Source organism: Eulemur rufifrons, chromosome 9, assembly GCF_041146395.1.
Source record: "Eulemur rufifrons isolate Redbay chromosome 9, OSU_ERuf_1, whole genome shotgun sequence".
NCBI classification, from domain to species: domain Eukaryota; kingdom Metazoa; phylum Chordata; class Mammalia; order Primates; family Lemuridae; genus Eulemur; species Eulemur rufifrons.
The window spans coordinates 55492878-55511522 of NC_090991.1; the positions used below are offsets into that span (position 1 = coordinate 55492878).

General features: G+C 54.9%; 1 long non-coding RNA gene across 1 annotated transcript; it reads right to left on the bottom strand.

The window, feature by feature from the left end:
- Positions 1–1116: 1116 nt before the first annotated feature.
- Positions 1117–6379, bottom strand: LOC138392280 (uncharacterized). The gene is made up of 3 exons (XR_011234913.1): positions 6190–6379; positions 4239–4356; positions 1117–1532 (listed from the first exon to the last, which is right to left on the bottom strand). It is a non-coding gene; the product is annotated as an uncharacterized lncRNA (long non-coding RNA).
- Between the last annotated feature and the right edge of the window lie 12266 nt (positions 6380–18645).

The following is an 18645-nucleotide window of genomic DNA, read 5'->3' on the forward strand; positions in this document are numbered from 1 at the left end:
GCTTCTGGACCCCACAGGGCCACCTCTTCCCAGCAAGTACCAGGTGCTGCAGGCCCCCCAGTGTGAGCGAGCCAGGCTGGGCATCTGCGGGGGCAGGGGCACCCTCCCCCACCGGCTCTGGGGGTGCCCCTCAAGGGAGCCCCAGGCCGTGGGCCCTGGCCAGTCGTCCAGCAAGCCCAGGACAGGCCAGGCAGGGGGATGGGCCGGTGGTCACACCCAGACGCCACCCTAGGCCCGGGCAGGGAGACCCCTGGGGGTGTCAAGGGTGTGGGAAAGCGGCTGAGGCGGCAGCAGTCACACAGCTCTGCCCCGAAAACTGCTGCATCTCAGCAAGTCTGTCGTCTGGGGGGAGGGACCCCCACCGCTTCCCTGTCCCAGGTCAGCTGGGACCATACAGGGCAGCCATGGGTTCCCCAGCCCCACAGACCCTTCCGCGCCCCCAGGGTTAGTTGGAAGCAGGTCTCAGACATGGTGTCATTTACATATGAATTGTAAAGCACATGTCTAAAGATCTTGTTTTTCTGTGGGAGGTGTTCCCCACCCTGTGACCCCCCAGGGAGTGACATGTGAGGCCCTGACATCCTCGAGCCCCACCCCCTGTCACATTTACCCAGGCACCACGTCCCTTCTGTTAGGAGCTGCTTTTATCTGGACCAGAGTCCAACCGGAGCTGTCAGGTTTTCACGGGACAAGGCCCAGCTTGGAAACTCCCACTGGTCAGGTCCAGCGAGTGCGGCCCCGGGAGGCCGCTGCCGCCTTGGGAACTAGGCGAGCCCGCAGGGGCAGCGCTGGCTGGCACAGCCCACAGGCTGCACACGGGGCCACGTTCTTAGAGCTGCTTTGATTTGGCCACGGGAATTGTGCTCTCTCCTAGCCCTTGGGAAGTGCCCACTGGGGGACAGTGCCCGGTCTGGTTTGGCAGGGCCAGGCCTGGCAGCCGCCCCAGCAGGGCAGGGTGCAGGGGTGGGGTGGGAGCGGAGGGCGCCAGGCAAAGCTCCTGGCCAGCCCAGCCCCGGAAGCTGCTTCCTGGGAGGCCAGCAGGACGGGGCAGCAGGGACGGGGCAGAGGGCAGTCCCTCCCTGGAGCGCTTACTTCAGGGGCCCCCGCACTCTCCCTCTAGGGGAACCATCCCCCAGCCTGCAGGTCACGTGACCCTAAGCTGGAAGCCAACTGAGTGCCCCTGGGGCCCTGGGGACAGTTCCAGACCCTGCACTCAGCATTTCATAGTCAACCTCCGCTTTTTCCCCAGTGACTGGGGCTTACCCAGAGTTAGCACCATCACGGTTTATTGTCTTATTGTTGAGATGTTCCCGCGGGGATGCCAAGCCACTCAGATGGGGAAAGGACAGTCTCTTCAACACATAGTGCCAGGGCAGTGGCTGGACCTTGCCTCACACAAGGCAGTGCCCAGGCTGGGCGTGATGGCACCTGTGGTCCCGGCTACTCGGAGGCTGAGGCAGGAGGCTCGCTGGAGGCTGCAGTGCGCTGTGATGCCGTCACTGCTCCGGCTGGGCGGCAGCGAGACCTCATCTCTTAAAAAAAAAAAAAAACAGTTCGCAATGGATCATGGCCCTAAACGTAAAAGTAGAAAACCTGTAGAAATAACTGAGAGCCACCCAAGTGGGAGCAGTCAGGGGCTCTTCCCTCAGCGTGCTGTGGCAGGGGTGTCGGCCACCGCCATTTGCATTTGGCTGAGGCTTAAAGGCAGGCTGGGGGCGGGGGTGGAGAGGTTCATGGCAGGGAAGGGACAGTGGGGTGAGCCCAGCTGGGGGCCGGGGCCAGTGATCGGGTGGCGCCCACGGGTGAGGGAGCGAGTTGGGCTTCCCGTGCTCGGGCCGGGGTCGGAAGGGAAGCTGGTGGTCACGGACCGGGTCTGGTCACTTTCTGCCTGTTGCCACAGAGGCTGTGTGCCTTCCTAGACTGGTTGCTCCAGACCGTGGGTCCATTTTGTTTTATATCTTATACACCCATTGTCTGTTTGTGTATTCACTCAATCAAAATCTTAGAAGGTGGCCGGGCGCAGTGGCCACAACTGTAGTCCCAGCTACTCGGGAGGCTGAGTCAGGAGGATCGCTTGAGCCCGGGAGTTTGAGGTTGCTGTGAGCTAGGCTGACGCCACTGCATTCCAGCCTGGGTGACAGAGTGAAACTATGCCTCAAAAAAAAAAAAAAGGTAACATTCTGAATTATTACATATCTTAGAGGAAAACAGGTAAATCTTGTGACCTCGGATTTGTCACAGGATTCTTAGACACTAAAATCACGAGCAACAAAAGAAAAAATAGATACATTGTACTTCATCAAAATAAAAACTTTTGTGCTTCAGAGAATGCCACTAGGAAAGTGAGAGACTCCACACAATGAGGATATCTGTAAGTCGTACCTGATAAGGGACTCACTATCTAGAGTATATAAAGAACTCTTTTTTTTTTTTTTTTTTTTTTTTTGAGACAGAGTCTCACTCTGTTGCCCGGGCTAGAGTGAGTGCCATGGTGTCAGCTTAGCTCACAGCAACCTCAAACTCCTGGGCTTAAGCGATCCTACTGCCTCAGCCTCCCGAGTGGCTGGGACTACAGACATGTGCCACCATGCCCGGCTAATTTTTTGTATATATATATTTTAGTTGTCCATATAATTTCTTTCTATTTTTTTTTTTAGTAGAGACGGGGTCTCACTCTTGCTCAGGCTGGTCCCGAACTCCTGACCTCGAGCGATCCACCCGCCTCGGCCTCCCAGAGTGCTAGGATTACAGGCGTGAGCCACCAAGCCCGGCCAAGAACTCTTAACAACAAAAAGACTTTGTCTCAAAAAAAAAAAAAGAGTCTCACTCTGTTGCCTGGGCTAGAGTGCCGTGGCGTCAGCCTCGCTCACAGCAACCTCAGACTCCTGGGCTCAAGCGATCCTCCTGCCTCAGCCTCCCGAATAGCTGGGACTACAGGCATGCGCCACCATGCCCAGCCAATTTTTTTTTTTCTGTATATATTTTTAGTTGTCCATATAATTTCTTTCTATTTTTAGTAGAGACGGGGGTCTCGCTCTTGCTCAGCCTGGTCTCAAACTCCTGATCTCAAGTGATCCTCCTGCCTCAGTCTCCCAGAGTGCTAAGATTACAGGCGTGAGCCCCTGTGCCCAGCCCTTTTGCCATTTAAAAAATATTGTCGTTCGTGACCAGCCTGAGCAAGAGCGAGACCCCACCTCTACTAAAAATAGAAAGAAATTATATGGACAGCTAAAAATATATATAGAAAAAATTAGCCGGGCATGGTGGCGCATGCCTGTAGTCCCAGCCACTCGGGAGGCTGAGACAGGAGGATCGCTTGAGCTCAGGAGTTTGAGGTTGCTGTGAGCTAGGCTGATGCCACGGCACTCACTCTAGCCTGGGCAACAGAGTGAGACTCTGTCTCAAAAAAAAAAAAAAAAATATTGTCAACTGGGCACAGTGGCTCACGCCTGTAATCTTAGCACTCTGGGAGGCTGAGGCAGGAGGATCACTTGAGGTCAGGAGTTTGAGACCAGCCTGAGCAAGAGCGAGACCCCGTCTCTACTAAAAATACGAAAATTAGCTGGGCATGGTGGCACACGCCTGTAGTCCCAGCTACTCGGGAGGCTGAGGCAGGAGGATCGCTTGAACCCAGGAGTTTGAGGTTGCTGTGAGCGAGGCTGACGCCACTGCACTCCGGCCCGGGCAACAGAGTGAGACTGTCTCAAAAAAAAAAGAAAAGAATTTGAAAAAACATTTCTCTAAAGTTAAAAAAATGACCAATAAACACATGAAGACACTCATTATAAGTTATTAAGTAAATGCAAATCAGAACCACAATGAGATACTGCTTATCACATGGTTAGGCCGGCTAAAATCAAAGGATAGGTAGTAACAAGGACGCAGAATGATTGGAGTGCTCCTGCTGGCTCTGTGGCGAAGTCTGGCAGTTCCTCAAAATGCTAACCCGGGAGTCGCTGGGAGGCCAAAGCCTGTTGACTTCTGATTAGCCCCAGGCCAGGAATGCCTCTGAGACTTCTGCTTTCACAAGATCCTGCCCTTAGGTCAAAATGACCTGGGTGTCACTGTAAACACAGGCTCTAAATCCCATCCTTAGGCAAATTCCTGCCTCCGCAGGGCTGAGGTCTCTGTCCCTGCCTGTGGTGTGTGAGTCCTGGGTCTGTGGGTGACAGTGCAGCAGCCACCGTCTCATTTCCCCAGCGCCCAGGACACGGCCTCTGTTCCCGGGTCCCTGTTACCTGTTGCTGAGAAACCGGGTTTGCCGCCACTTCCTTTGGTCTCAGTTTCCTCTGCCACTGAGGGTGGGTTTGCACAGACCTGCCCACCACAGACAGTCCAGGAAGTCCACTCCCAGGACTACACCCAAGAGGAAAGAAAACATGTTTCCGGAAACTTGTAAACACATGTTTATAGCAGCATTTTTCTAATAGCCAAAAGGTGGAAACAACCCAAATATTCATCACCGGATTAACAGATAAATAAAATGTGGTCTATCCACACAACAGAGTATCATTTGGCCATAAAAAGGAATGAAGCTCTGGCCGGGCACAGTGGCTCACGCTTGTTATCCTAGCACTCTGGGAGGCCGAGGGTCAGAAGTTCGAGCCTGAGCAAATGAGAGCCCTGTCTCTACTAAAAACAGAAAGAAATGATCTGGACAGCTAAAAACATATATAGAAAAAATTAGCCAGGCATGATGGCGCATGCCTGTAGTCCCAGCTACTCGGGAGGCTGAGGCAGGAGGATCGCTTGAACCCAGGAGTTTGAGGTTGCTGTGAGCTAGGCTGACGCCACTGCACTCACTCTAGCGTGGGTAACAGAGCGAGACTCTGTCTCAAAAAAAAAAGGAATGAAGCTCTGATACGCACAACGGGAAGGGACCTTGGAAACATTCTGCTCAGAGAGAGAACCCAGACACAAAAGGCCACGTGCTGTGTGATTCTGCTCACGTGAATATTCAGCGCAGGCAAATGCACAGGTCGCTGCTCTGTGGTTGCCTGGGGGAGGGGTAGGCCTGACCCACTTGGATACGGGGTTTCCTTTTGGGGTGATGAAGATGTTCCAAAATTTATAATGATAATTGCACAACTCTGAATTACTGAAACCATTGAATTACGCACTTTAAATGGGTGAACTGTATGGTTTGTGAATTTATATCTATGCGTTTTTCTGTTAGACCAAAAAAAAAAAAAGCAAAAACAAAAACACCAGGCAACACAAGCAGAGCAGCACAAACGAGGCCCCTCCACGCCCGCCACTCTGCGGCAGCTGGTTCAGCCTCTGGGACCACCAGCCCGCGGCTCCAGGAAATGCACGGAGGCAAAAGGAAAACTGTCAAAATGGGATCATAGCACGTGTGATAGTTTAGAATGTTAAATGAAAACATTAAATATGTTATTCACTATATAAGAGTAGCTGGGACAGGAATGGGCCACCACACAAGGCTAGTTTTCAGATTTTTACGTAGACGAGATCTGGCTCTATTGCCCAGGCTGGCTGAGAACAGGTGTGAACGCCACACCCAGCCTACGCTCGACTTTAAAGAGAGCATCTGATCAAAGGAAAACGTCAGGAAAACAGCGCAGGCTCCCTGCCAACACTGCCCACACCGTGCCCGACGTGGCGGAGGGCTGGGGACACTGGCCAACGTGTGAGGACACCTTTGTGACCTGCAGGCCCCGCAGAAGTGCTGGTTCCCGCCCTGTGAACCAGCCCTCAGTGGAGTTTTGGGTCCTTGAGTGAGGCTGGTGGCTTTGGGGACAGTCTGGGGACGAGGCCAGATGTGGAAATCAGCCCAAAGGAGCACAGAGGGGCTGGGGCAGGTGCAGGTGGGCAGCTGGGGCAGGAGCAGACCTGCTGGGGCCGGGCAGAGCCACCGGTGTGTTCCCTGCGCCCACTGCACTAGAATTGCTGACTCTATAAATAGGGCTTGGGTTTTGGGCTTTGTTTGTTTTTTGAGACAGAGTCTTGCTGTCTTGCCTGGCTCTAGAGTGCCGTGGTGTCATCACAGCTCACAGCAACCTCCAGCTCCTGGGCTGAGCCTCCTGCCGCGGCCTCCCAGAGCGCTGGGACCACTGGCCAAGCCCCCGCGCCAGCCGGTTTTGTAAAGTGCCTCCCAACTGCACTGCAAACCCAGACGGCACGGTCTCCGCCGCACCCCCAGGCCCCTGCCACAGGCCCTGCCGTTACCTGGACTCCACAAAGGGAAAGGAACACAGTGAGGCGGAGGAAGGAAACTCTGGTCTTCAGAAAACTATTTCCAGAGATGTTAGTTCCCAAAAGATGCTGGAAAGCCCGGGAAGAGCAGAGTGAGGCGGTTCCGTTTTCTCCCTCTGTCCTCTTTCACCTGCAGACAGAAGGTGGCGTCTGACGGACAGCAGGTGTGCGACCTCCCCCCCACTCCCGTCCACCAGCTGAAGACCCCAGACAGGGCCCTGCACAGTCTCAGGGCGCAGCGCCTCCCTCCAGGGGCTGCCGTGAGCCCGGCTCCCCTCCCGTGGGCCCAGGACGCCGCCCTGGGGCCGGCTGGGGACCTGTCTTCCTGCCTGGCCCACAGCCTGTGACGTCCCCCGCCACACTGCTCCTTCCCCTGGGTCAAGGTCAAGCCCCTCTGTACCTCCTCACCCTGCGCCTCGGAGCCCTGGGCGGGGTCCTGCCTGCCTGGCAGCCTGGGCACGGTGGCTTTCGGTGGCCTGCGCCCCGGCCACAGGGAGCCTGGCGCCGCCGCTGCGCCCCCGCCGGGCGAGCCGGGCAGGCGGCTTTGCCCACTTGCGTTCCCGCGAGGCCCCAGGATCACCTGCCGACTGCTTCGTCATTTCTTTAACGAGGACGAGTTGTGCCCTTCGGTCTGTGAATTAGGAATATTGTAACCACCTGGGACAAAACGCAGCGACCCTGTGTGTTTCCTGTAATCCCTCCCCTAACCAACGACCCGGGCCTTCACCTGTTACCGCTGAGGGTTTTTTTTTTGTTGTTGTTGAGACAGAGTCTCACTTTGTTGCCCAGGCTAGAGTGAGTGCCGTGGCGTCAGCCTAGCTCACAGCAACCTTAGACTCCTGGGCTTAAGCGATCCTACTGCCTCAGCCTCCCGAGTAGCTGGGACTACAGGCATGCGCCACTATGCCCGGCTAATTTTTTCTATATAGATTTTTAGTTGTCCATATAATGTCTTTCTATTTTTAGTAGAGATGGGGTCTCGCTCAGGCTGGTCTCGAACTCCTGACCTTGAGCAATCCACCCGCCTCGGCCTCCCAGAGTGCTAGGATTACAGGCGTGAGCCACCGCGCCCGGCCACCACTGAGGGTTTTTCCGCAGGACGAGGGAGCTGAGGCTCTGAAGCCCCAGGTGCGCTCCCGACACCAGGACGCGCCCCCACGGCCCCCAAAGCCGAGTCTCCACTAGCCTGGCTGGGGGGGCAGACTTGGGGGGTGTCCCTCGCTCTTCTGACAAGACGTCTGCACATTAAACATTCCTTTCTTCCTTGGCAGCTCTCGTCTCGATAATTGCACCTTTGTGCGATCGGTACCTGGACCTAGACCCGACCCCCTTGTGGCTTCAACACCACCCTGAGACGCTGCTCCTGATCGTCCCCAACACGCTCCTGCTTCACTTCCAGGGTTTCCGCCCCAGAAACACCTTCCCTGGGTCTTGGTCTCCACGGCCCACGCCCCTGGCCTCAGCCCTGACTGCGTCCCCCTGCGCTCACTCCCTAACTTGACTCGTGGCAGCCTTGGGTTTGTCCTCGATGTCCCTAGCTTACTTCAGGGCTCCCAGGCTCTGGCCTCCTCTCTGAACAGCTGGCCTGGGCGTCGGGACTGGCCCTGGCCGGCTGTGGAGGTTCCTTCTCTCCCTCTTCCCTCCTCGTGTCTGGTCCACCCTGTTTGCACAGACACCGCCCCCCTTTCCTGGTCCTGCTGAGTGTCCAGCCCTTCCCTGGCCCCGTGTGGCCAAGCCCTCGGCTCCTCCACACTGTTCCTGGGCCCTGCTGCCCTCCCCACGCCAGGGCACAGCGCCGGAGCCACCTGGGCTCCCTAGAGCAGGTGGAGCTCAGCCCACGTGAGTCCCAGGAGCCAGGGCGCCAAAGACCACGTGAATCTTTATAACAACTTTATTGAGGCATAACTGACATGCAATACGCTGCATATTTACAGCATGATGTATGATTTAGACATTAGCTCACACGCACGACTCGGGCCTATTGGGAGAGAGGGCACCGGCTCACCCCTGAAGCCGCCCCACCCCCGTCCTCAGGCAACTCCTGGTTAGCTTTTATTACCGCGGATTACTTTTCATTTCCCATAACTTTAGGTAAATTCAGTCACACAGTCTGCCCCCGTGTCTGGCTTCTCCACTCAGCCCGATTGTCCTGAGGTTCACTCACGCTGCGGCGAGCTCACTTGTCCTCGTGGAGGAGGTTCCACTGCTGGCTGAATGGCCACAGTTTGCTCCTCCGCCATGGGCACCCAGCTGTTTCCAGTTTGGGGCGACTACAAACAAAGCCACTGTGTGTACAAGTCTCCATATGCACACGCACTTTCCTTTCTCTTGCTAAATACCCAGAGTGGAATGGTGTTTTCTTTTTTAAGAGACAGGGTCTCTCTCTGTCGCCCAGGCTGGTCTCAAACTCCTGGCCTCAAGTGATCCTCCTGCCTCGGCCTCCCAGAGTGCTGGGATCACAGGCGTGAGCCACCACTGCCAGCCTGAAATGGTATTTTAAAAATACCATTAAGAACCTACTTGGAGCCGGGCATGGTGGTGCATGCCTGTAGTCCCAGCTACTCAGGAGGCTGAGACAGGAGGATCGCTTGAGCTCAGGAGTTTGAGGTTGCTGTGAGCTAGGCTGACGCCACGGCACTCACTCTAGCCTGGGCAACAGAGTGAGACTCTGTCTCAAAAAAAAAAAAAAAAAAAAAAATATTCTCTTCAATGTCACCTTGAACTTTAAATAAAAAAAAAAAAAAAAAAAGAACCTACTTGGGGCCGGGCGTGGTGGCTCACGCCTGTAATCCTAGCACTCTGGGAGGCCGAAGTGGGTGAATCACTCGAGGTCAGGAGTTTGAGACCAGCCTGAGCAAGAGCGAGACCCTGTCTCTACTAAAAATGGAAAAAATTAGCTGGGCGTGGTGGTGGCACCTGTAGTCCCAGCCACTCGGGAGGCTGAGGCAATAGGATTGCTTGAGCCCAGGAGCTTGAGCTTGCTGTGAGCCAGGCTGACGCCACGGTGCTCTAGCCTAGGCAATAGAGTGAGACTCTGTCTCAAAAAAAAAAAAAAAAAAAAACCTACTTGGGAGGCCGAGGCGGGAGGATCACTCAAGGTCAGGAGTTCGAGACCAGCCTGAGCAGGGGCGAGACCCCGTCTCTACTAAAAATAGAAAGAAATCAGCTGGACAACTAAAAATACATAGAAAAAATTAGCCAGGCCTGGTGGCTGTGCCTGTAGTCCCAGCTACTCGGGAGGCTGAGGCAGGAGGATCATTTAAGCCCAGGGGTTTGAGGTTGCTGTGAGCTAGGCTGACGCCTCTGCACTCTAGCCTGGGCAACAGAGTGAGACTCTTTTGCTTTTTTTCTGGAGACAAAGAACCTACCAAGCTGGTTTCCACAGTGGCTGTGCCGTTTCATACTTGGCGAGTGCCGTGGGGTGGCCCAGTTGCTCCACACTCACCAACACTCGGCGTAGTCAGTCTGTAGCTGTGGCCGTTGTAGTAGCTGTGTCGTACTCGCTGTGGTTCCATTTGCATTTCCCTGATAACTAAGAACGTTGCGCACCTTTTCATGTGCTTCCTCATCCACCATCAGTGTAGCTTCTTTAGTGAAGTGCTGTTCAAATGCTTTCACCATTCATTTTAAATTTGATTGTTTTCTTACTAAGTTTTTAAAAATATAACCCCAGCAAACAATATCTTTCAGTATATATATTTACTTTCATTTCCCTTGTGGGAAAGTTTTTAACTAAAATTTCAATTTATTTAATAGATCTAGGGCTACTCAGTTTGTCTACTCCTTTGGGAAGCTTTGGTAGTTTGTGTTTTTCAAGGAATTTGTCATAAAGTTGTTCATAATATTCCCTTATTATCCTTTAAGTCACTTTTTTTCTTTTTTTCCCTTTTTTTCCCCATGTCAGACAGGGAATGTGCCGATGCGGTGGCAGGTCTGAGGGAGGCACGGCTCAGGCACTGGGCGGGGGGGCAGAAACCTACCTCCCGGGTACAACGGACACTGCGGGGCACAGGCAGGTGCCGGCAGCCGTCTTGTGACCATGAGGCAGGTCGGCCTCAAGCTGACGCGGACACGGTGGGAGACAAAGAGGAGAGAGAACTAGATCTTTGGTCGTGCATTGGCTGAGACATCCTGCTGCCTCTCTGCACGTTTAGTTATATTTTTTCTAGTATCTTCTTCTGTCTGCTCTACTGGCTTTGGGCCTGAGTTTTACTTCCTGGATTTATGGTGTGTGCCTGTGCCACGGTGTTGGTTTTGCTCCTGTGTTTGTCGATTCCTGGGTGTCTGCGCTCCTTGGTGCCTTCCCGGCTGCCCGTGTTAGGGACACGAGGGTCTGTGCGAGGCCCCCCACCCCTGCAGGGCGGAGATCCAGCCCCCATGTCTGCATACACCTGCTGCTTTGGTCCCGGGTAAACACCGCCACGGCCCAAAGCCCACCGCTCTGCCCAACGGGGCAGAGGCCACTCGGTAGGGCACAGCCACGTGACCCAGTTTCGGCCAATGAGATGTGAGGGGACGTCCCCCTGGGGGCTTCTGGGAAGAGCATCCTCACCCAACAGACAGACACGGGAGGGGAGGCCCCGCTCTTCTGCTGGGCGTTCCGTTTCGATGTGGGATTTGCTGCTTCCCTTGTGAACCCCCGACGTTGGCCCTCAGTACTGGGGACATTTCATTTCTCTCCCTGTTCGGCTCTTTTCTCCTGTCGCTTTGTGCCCGTGTCCCGGGACACACCAGGTGGATGCTGGGCCTGTCTCCAGCCCCCAGGTCGCCCCAGCTCGCGACTCCAGCCTTCCGAGGGGTCCTTCCGGCTTCCGCCGCCCAGGTCACTCGGCAGCGTCCGTGTGGCTCGTCCGTGTGGCTCGTCGGCCCAGCGCTTTGGGGGGTTTGTTTGAATATTTTTTCACGGTCAATTAGAATTATTTCTTTGGCTCAGATCATGGATATGCCCCCACTAGGGTCTGCCTGAGGGTGTCAGTTCTTTCCAGGAAAAGTCTTTTCAGGAAATGCTACTTAAAGCAACAAGGCATGTCCCTTCACAGCCATCAGATGAGCATAAGATGTCAGTTGGTGTCCGTTGCTGGCAAGATGTGACGCAATGGAAATGTGCTCTGTGGGGGTGTCAGTGGCGAGACCTCTGGAGGGGGCGGCAACAGCTGGCGGAGCTGAAGCTGCGCACACCGCAGCCCCCGGAACCACACGCAGGGGGACGGAACCACACGCAGGTGCACCGCAGCGCACGCGTGTCCAGCAAGAAACCACAGCGAACACCGACAAGTCAAGGAATTACATCCAGTTACATCCACAATCATAATAGGAGATTTTTTTACATAAAACAATTTAATAGAGAAACAATGAATTACATCCGGTGCGCCCAGCCTCTGGTAAGGAGCACAGACCGCGCTTCCCCCAGGAGTCGTGTAAGGGCGGGAGGGTGAGAATCTCCAACACCCTCTCCCATTATTTAAAAGAAACCCTCAAAGATTCCAGGGGTTCACGTTCTCCTCCAGGTTCAGTGCTCTCTGTCCCCAGGAGGGCCCTGCTGGGGGTGCAGCACAACAGGCAAGTTCAGAGACATTCGTGAGTCACACAGATTTTTAGAAATTATCAAGGATGTAGAAGATTTGAACAAGACCCTGAGCTTGAGCTCCAGACGCACCCAGACCCTGCACCCAGGAAACCGGGACGTGCATTCGCATCAGACGCCCACGGACCCTTCGCCAAAACTGATCACGCTTTCGTGGCAGAGGGCGTTAGAGAACTGCCTGTACCTAAACAGGACTGAATTGACTGAATAAAAAGAGAATTGGTTTTCCCTAAAGAATATCATATGTTTAGAAGCTAAAACAAACACCCCTGAATAACCAAGCCGCCGAGGAGAATTATGAACATTTGGAACGTCCGACAATGAAAACAGGACACATCAAAGTCCACGGACTGCAGCGGAACCGCAGGGAAGTGAAGCACTCGGCTCACGGGCATTGATTACGAAACCGAGGGCCCCAGGAAATCCAACTTGAGCAATTAGTAAAGTACCAGGGTAAACCCAAAAAGAACAGAAGGAATAAAATAATAAAGATAACAACAGAAATGAATGAAATAGAAATCAACAAAACCCAAAAAGTGGTAGTTTAAAAAGGTACAGAAAAGAAACCTCTATCATGACCACTCAAGGCAAAAAGAGATGACATAAATCATCCAGAACAGCCCAAGCAAATGTTGCAGACTACACAAGAGAACACTACAAACAACTGGAGCCAACACATTTCAGTGGTAAGATGAAATGGATACTGTTCTAGAAAACGCTCAGACTGAATACACAAACGGTAAACGGACAACGGCTACATATGACGACAGAATTCTGCCCCTTGGCCTCTGCAGCAACCAGCCCAGAACGGTCCGGACTTGGTCAATAACGGCCAGCTTCCCTCGTTTTTGTGCTCGCTCCGGGGACCAGCTGGAGAAAGCCCAGTGTGCACCCCAAACTGATCACATAGAGCCCCACTTGTAGGGAGCCCGCCACAGCATCCAGTCAGCCCCGGGAGGCACCCCTGCCGCCTTCCCTGTGCCAGCTGCAGCTGTCCCTCCTCCGCCTGTCCCCGGGTCCCTGCCAAACGTAAGTGACAGTGGCCGACGCTCTCGTTGTAGCCAGCTCTGAATACATAGGCTCTGTTCTCATTCGGGTGGTTTTTGCTCATATCCACATACAAGTTACCAGAATTCACACACACCCCTCCAACACCAGATCTGGCTGCTTTTACAGGTGAATCTTTTTGTTTTGTTTTTCTCTCTCTCTTGTTTTTTTGTTAGCCACCATAGTGCTGAGGAATTACAGGTGCATGTGTACTAAATGTTCATGGAACAGAAAAATTCATGTCTTAAAATTTTCACAGAAGGCTAGCATGATCTCAACCCCAAAATGAAAATTAAGAGACCAATCTATTTCATGACTATAGACACAGAAAGCCTAAATAAACTATTAATAAATTGAACTCAGCTGCATAGAAGAAAGAAAAATTAGACCTCAAGATCACGTTGAGCTGATATCAACATTTTGCCACCAGGAAACTGACGTCATCTGCATTACACATTAAGATTAAAGGACGAAAATCTGTGACCATCTCAACCGCTGTGGAAGGAGCATTTGAAACAATTCAATATTCATTTGCTATTAAAAAACTCCTTTTTTTTTTTTTTTTTTTGAGACAGAGTCTCGCTCTGTTGCCTGAGCTAGAGTGCAGTGGCGTCAGCCTTGCTCACAGCAACCTCAAACTCCTGGGCTCAAGCGATCCTCCTGCCTCAGCCTCCCGAGTAGCTGGGAGTACAGGCATGCGCCACCATGCCTGGCTAATTTTTTTCTATATGTTTCAGTTGTCCAGCTAATTTCTTTCTATTTTTAGTAGGGGTCTCACTCTTGCTCAAGCTGGTCACAAATTCCTGACCTCAAGCGATCCTCCACCTCAGCCTCCCAGAGTGCTGGGATTACAGGCGTGAGCCACCACACCTGGCCTAAAAAAACTCTTAACAACTAGGAGTACAGTAATCCCCTGGTCTGATAAAAGGCATTTCCTTAAAAGATACCGCAAAATTAAAAATCCATAAATTACAGAAAACATACACGTTTGATTATATCGTATTTTTAAAACTATGCGTGACAAAAGACTCCATAAACAAATATACACACAAATAACAGCCCAGAGAAATGTTTGCAAAGTATATGATAAGTTCCTATTGTTTTAGGATTCAGATTGAAAAAAGAAGTTCTAGCCGGGCACAGTGGCTCACGCCTGTAATCCCAGCACTCTGGGAGGCCGAGGCGGGTGGATCCTTTCAGTTCAGGAGTTTGAGACCAGCCTGAGCAAGAGCAAGACTCCGTCTCTACTAAAAAATAGAAAGAAATTAGCTGGACAACTAAAAATATATATATATAAAAAATTAGCTGGGCGTGGTGGCGCATGCCTGTAGTCCCAGCTACTCGGGAGGCTGAGGCAGGAGGATCGCTTGAGCCCAGGAGTTTGAGGTTGCTGTGAGCTAGGCTGACGCCACGGCATTCTAGCCCAGGCAACAGAGTGAGACTCTGTCTCAAAATAAATAAATAAATAAATAAGTTCTTAATATACTAATTGCATCTACAAAGTACTGAGAACAACCTGATAGAAAAAAATGGGCTAAGATTATAAATCTTTTATGGGTTATAGACCCTGCATTAATCAAGAGTCTTTAGATTACATGGTGCAGAAACCCGGTTCCACTGACTTGTACGAGAGGAAATGTATCGGCTCACGTAAGCAAAAGGTCCGGGTGCATTAGCTCAATCCAGGTGCTCAAAAGATGTCTTCCCTTGTCCTGTCTCAGCCCAGCTTCTCCCGCATGACTTCATTCGCAGCAGTCCCTCCTCCAGAGGTGGCCACGTTCTACCAGCTCAGCTTCCCCAGGGAGAGGGGCAGGGCAGAGCCCCTGCTGACTTCTCCTGACCCCCGAGCCAGGAGCCAGCTGCCTCTCCGAGTCACCCTCAGCCGTTCAGGACAGGTTAGCTGGCCACGCCTGGGTTTCCAGCCTCCCTGGGACTGACAGTCCCCAAGGAAAACCAGGAGGCCATTAACAGACTGAGGGTGGCGGTGGGAGGCAGGAGGAGAGGATGGAGAAGGTTCCACAGGCAAAAGAGGAGTCCTGCCCGGCGCAACCCAACTTAGAAATTAAAACAGTTCTGGATCCTATCCCTGCTCAACGAACTTATTCTTTCACCAAATGATTGGGAGTATCTGTGTGTGCTCCGGAACCCAGAGAACCCACCCTCCGGGGCCCTGCACCTGGCCTGGCTTAACTTGTCACACAGCTCTGACCGAGGAGCAGGAGCGGGAGGAGAACCCGGGCAGAGGACAGGGGCCACCGAGGCCCCGCAGTGGGCGGGAGGGTGGCAGGCCTGAGGCCAGGACAGCTGGGGCCGTGTCCAGGGACTCAGCAGGGCCGGGGCCACGCAGTCAGGACCTGTTAGGGGGTCTTGATCAGGGTAATGGTGGGGTCATATTGGGTATTATTATAAAAGGATGCCCCTGGCTGGCAGTTAAACACAGAGTGACAATATGACCCAGTGATGCCACTCCTGGGTACGTACCCGAGAGAAATGAAAGCATGTTCACACAAAAAGCTGTGCACGCCATGTTCAAAGCGGCTCTATTCAAAATCAACAAAGGTGGAAACAACCCAGTGTGTGCCAGTAGATGAAACATAGACTAAGTGTGGCAGCGGCAAACGGCTATTCAGTCTGGAAAAGGAAGCATGTGACAACGTGGAGGGACCTTGCAGACATGCTACGTGGAATAAGCCGGCACAGGACAAATACTGTGTGATTCAGCACACAGGTGGCATCTAGCGTAAGGACATTCATAACGCAGAAGCCTATCGGTGGCTGCTTTGGGATGGGGAGGTGGGGATGACAGCTAACGGGTAGGGGGAATTTCTTTTGAGATGGGGTCTTGCGATGTTGCCCAGGCTGGACTGCATCTCCTGGACTCAAGTCATCCTCCTGCCTTAGCCTCTTGAGCAGCTAGGACTACAGGTACGTGCCATTGTGCCTGGCTTGGGGGTTTCTTTTTGAAGTGATGAAATGTCCTAAAATTGTGGTGATTCCTGCATAACTCTGAATATACTAAAACCCACTGAATTGTACAGTTTAGACGGGTGAACTGTCTGGTATGTGAATTATGTCTCAATAAAGCTGTTTAAAAAAAGACACCCTTGGCTGGGGAGGACTGCAGTATGCCGGTGACTTGGCCAGTGCTCCCCACTCCCAGCCCGGGCGCCCCCGTCCTGCTCTGGGTCCAGCTCTGAGGTCCAGAAAGGCACACAGGCTCCCCTTGGGGGCCCCCTGCACCCTGCAGAAGTGAGGTCTTGGTGGCACAGAATGGGCGCCCTGGTCAGAGTGGAGGGTGAATCTGGGAGGCCTGGACACACAAGTAGCAGCCCTTCCCCATCCCACCTGCCGCCACCCAGGTGGCCCAGTGACCGGGAGACAAGGGGAGACCGAGGTTTGTCTCAAGGGGCCGCCCAGGGGGCTACCGGGAGGGGGACATGGGGTCCGAGTGGGAGGGACGAGCGACTCCAGAGAGAGGCCCCAAGCTGCAGGCGACAATTTGATATAGGGACTGAGTCGTCCTCCCCCAGTGTCCCCAACCCCCCCGCAGAGAAGTCCCCAGAGGGTGGGGTGCAACCGGGCAAGTCTCTGGCATCTCGGTTCCAGAGACCTGGGAGGCCCCAGGCAGGGGTGGGAGGATGTGAGGACACAGATGAACAGAGGGGAGAGGCTTATAGGACGCTCACCAGAGTCACCACCACCCAGGCCATGACCAGCCCCAGGCAGCATCTCCTATCCCCTGAGCCACCACCCTGCCACGGTTCTTTCCAGCTATTTCCTAAGCACCTACTGGGTGCCGGACGCCTCAGCACAGGTGGGAACCCGAGGACGAGGACAAGATCCTTCTCTTCTGGAGCCACATTCTGAGCCAGAGACCAGCAAATATTTAATAAAATCCGTTTCCACCCTTGCTGGGACCTGCAGCTGCCTCCTCGCTGCGGCCCAGGGGGGCTCTGGAGGGCGTGAGCCCGACCTCTGTCCTCCCCAGCGCTCTGTCCCCTGGTAGATGCGGAGTCCCTGGCGCGGCTGGGCCCACCCACCCTTCATCCCACATCCCGCATCCCGCATCCCGCATCCCGCATCCGGCATCCCGCATCCCGCATCCCGCATCCCGCATCCCGCATCCGGCATCCCGCATCCCGCATCCCGCATCCCGCATCCGGCATCCCGCATCCCGCATCCCGCATCCCGCATCCCGCATCCGGCATCCCGCATCCCGCATCCCGCATCCCGCATCCCGCATCCCGCATCCGGCATCCCGCATCCCGCATCCCGCATCCCGCATCCCGCATCCGGCATCCGGCATCCCGCATCCCGCATCCCGCATCCCGCATCCCGCATCCGGCATCCCGCATCCCGCATCCCGCATCCCGCATCCCGCATCCCGCATCCCGCATCCGGCATCCGGCATCCCGCATCCCGCATCCCGCATCCCGCATCCGGCATCCCGCATCCCGCATCCCGCATCCGGCATCCGGCATCCGGCATCCGGCATCCCGCATCCCGCATCCCGCATCCCGCATCCGGCATCCCGCATCCCGCATCCCGCATCCGGCATCCGGCATCCGGCATCCGGCATCCCGCATCCCGCATCCCGCATCCCGCATCCGGCATCCGGCATCCGGCATCCCGCATCCCGCATCCGGCATCCCGCATCCCGCATCCCGCATCCCGCATCCCGCATCCCGCATCCGGCATCCGGCATCCCGCATCCCGCATCCCGCATCCCGCATCCCGCATCCCGCATCCGGCATCCCGCATCCCGCATCCCGCATCCCGCATCCCGCATCCGGCATCCGGCATCCCGCATCCCGCATCCCGCATCCCGCATCCGGCATCCGGCATCCGGCATCCCGCATCCCGCATCCCGCATCCGGCATCCGGCATCCCGCATCCCGCATCCCGCATCCCGCATCCCGCATCCGGCATCCGGCATCCCGCATCCCGCATCCCGCATCCCGCATCCCGCATCCGGCATCCCGCATCCCGCATCCCGCATCCCGCATCCGGCATCCCGCATCCCGCATCCCGCATCCGGCATCCCGCATCCCGCATCCCGCATCCCGCATCCCGCATCCGGCAGCCCGAATCCCGCGGCTGATCAGACACCCCACCTTCACTCCTCGGCCCTCCTGCCCCCACAGGCCCCCTGTCTGCCCTGGTCCCCACAAGTCCAGTGGGATTTGCTTCCACTCTGTGACACCACCTGTTTTTTTAATTACATGCATCTTGGCTGTGTCCCCTCTCGAAAGTCAGCCCACAGGGAGCAGGGCCAGGGGTGTCTTCTCTGGCTGTGCCCCTCTAGCCACGAAGCCCGTCCTTCCTCTGTGTGTCGCCTGCCATGGCTGACCTTAGTGGAGCTCACAGTCAGCCGTTTGCTGAGGCAGGGACGAATGCAGGCAGGAAGGAAAGAGGAAGGAAGGAGGGAAGGAGGGAGGGAGGGAAGGAGTGAGTTCGTGAGCAGGTGAAGCTGGGAGGAGAAGCTGGGACGGGGGGCTGGCGGCTGGGCCCGCCGGGTTGGCCAGCAGCCACGAGGAAAGCCTGTCACTCCCTGCATAGCCTCTGGGTGGCAGCCATGTGGTGCCAATGGGCCAGGAGTGCCTGGCGCCAGGGGCAGGGGGAGGCGGGCAGGGGTGGGATGGGAGTGCTGCCGGCAGGGCTGCGGCAGGGGCCCCCAAGCCAGCCTGGCCCTGGGCAGGGATGTGGCTGTCCAGAGTTAAACAGGGGCCATTCTGCTGATGGACCTCAGGTTTGGGGGCCCGCCTGGCAGAGGGACCCCTGCACCCAGCCACAGCCTG